The sequence below is a fragment of the Bactrocera oleae genome, chromosome 2 (genome assembly GCF_042242935.1).
Source record: "Bactrocera oleae isolate idBacOlea1 chromosome 2, idBacOlea1, whole genome shotgun sequence".
NCBI classification, from domain to species: domain Eukaryota; kingdom Metazoa; phylum Arthropoda; class Insecta; order Diptera; family Tephritidae; genus Bactrocera; species Bactrocera oleae.
The window spans coordinates 94,701,433-94,703,450 of record NC_091536.1 but is presented as its reverse complement, the minus strand read 5'-3'; the positions used below and the strand labels follow the sequence as shown (position 1 = coordinate 94,703,450).

The 2,018-nt window shown below is 32.2% G+C and overlaps 1 long non-coding RNA gene across 1 annotated transcript; it reads left to right on the top strand.

Annotated features, from left to right (window-relative positions):
- The first annotated feature begins 1,169 nt into the window (after nt 1-1,169).
- Nucleotides 1,170-1,601, top strand: LOC118679861 (uncharacterized). Its single transcript, XR_004975367.2, has 2 exons — nt 1,170-1,259; nt 1,405-1,601. It is a non-coding gene; the product is annotated as an uncharacterized lncRNA (long non-coding RNA).
- Nucleotides 1,602-2,018: the final 417 nt, after the last annotated feature.

Here is a 2,018-nt window from a genome sequence, read left to right as displayed (position 1 = left end):
AATTGGTGAAATCAGTCAAACGCATTTGTTGTTGGAGTGGCGTTGAAGCACTTAGTCACTTTGTACAATGATAACGATGAAAAATTATATCTCGTCAATCAAATAACTTTTTATTTCATTTTTATTTTTATTTTTAGATTATTTTTCTGTGATTTGCCGCCGCCAACACCTACGCGATCCACGCTGTCGTGAAGTGTTTACATATGCCTCAGAGCAATTTCGGAAGGAGTGAGACGCAAGGTTAATTGTATAAAAAATATTGTGCGATAATTATGGGGAAAAAGTTTGTCATGCCGCATGACTAATATAGGATCAGTGAACTCTGCAGAGGCAGCTAAATAATATACATATCTGATCACAAGGAATAAATAGTAAATATTTATGGAACTTCAACATTAATATTTTTAAACAAAACCTTAGCATAGAGGAGTTCTCAATGACGGTAGGCTTTCAAAAACACTTTTTATTTCAAAATTTGGAAATTTAGTAAAAAAAAAAACATATAAAATAGTATTATTCAAAGTATTGCCCGACTAAAGCTATAGCATTTTCATATTTTTCTAGCAATATGCGGTCAAGGATGCATGAAACCAATTTATATACCCCTTGCGATGTTAACCGTATTTTAGTGAGGGCGTTCTGTATGGATCGGAACAAATGGTAGTCAGAAGGGTAAGGTCTAGGTTATAATTTGGATGAGACACTACTTCGTAGCCGCTGTTTTCCAAATATTGTTGTTTTTAACCAGTCTTGAAAAGTGAGTACGAGTATTTGACATATTGTTCCATAGTAAGAGATCAAATCGTTGAATGAAGCTGAATCATAAATCATTCATGTCTTATGTTTACTAGATATTCGGGTTTGTTAGTTAGTCAAAACTACTCGTCCCGTGGAAAAAAGGTTACATGTCAAAGTTGTGGGTAATAAAAATATCTTAAAGTTTATCGTTACGAACTTTTTCACATAATCTCAAAATTTATGTGAAAATTTCAAATAATCAAATTTTTGGTTTCTCATTTTTAAATTTTACAATTTTTTTTTTAAATTTGGCGTAAACACATGCACTGTAATTATTTTGATTTAAAATATTCGTTTTTCACTTTATTTTGACTTAATATCGGAAAAGCAACCTAATTTCCAATCGAAAATTCTCACGTCAAAATATCTGCTTTTCATAAAAAGTCTGTTGGCTTTTTCTTCGTTGAAAACTCTACTTTCGGGCAATATAAAAAATATATATGTATGTATAAATTACTGTGGTAAGTTTTCTCAGAAAATGCAAAAAAAAAATACTCACTTTTCCATGATTTTTTATTGCTTGCAAAAATTATTGATGCTGGTCTAACTGGGAGGCTTAAACTTTTGCTTTCAAAAATCTTGAAAATCTTTTTTTCAATCCTCTAGGTCAATCCTTTTCTACTGATTTAGCTAACTGAAGATGAAACAAAGGAACAATGTGATTGAAATGCTATCTTCAAATACGAACTACCTCTTAGTGTTTTCAAAACAATCTGCCACATCACCCATTCCTACTGTCCAGTTTTATCTAATTATGTAAAATATGAAAAAGGTGTGAATAATTATTTGTTGCTTTACTTGAATTTCTCCTCATTAATCTGAACTTGAATGAAAATGTAAACGAACGAATTATTGAAAATTTAAAAAATTAATCAACTAATGTGTTGATTGGCGTAGAGGCCAATGATCCAAGTTAGAGCTATGTTATTGAATACGAGGATTATTGAAAACCAAAAAATAATTGAAAAAAGTTCAAGCTATTGAAAACGGTGAGATTTCAGTTTGATACTTACAAGTGAAGTGCCGATGAATGGCTGACATGCTGATGATGAGAATGACGAGACGATAATTTGAATGATTTTAATTTGCCTGCGCCGTCGACACCGACGCAGTGCGCATGCGCAGCGACAGTTCGTTTGCGCTACGATTGCGCAGCTTAATTTACGCTGTGATAATCAATTATGAGACTTTATGCTTCCAGCGATAAATTCAATTAGTCT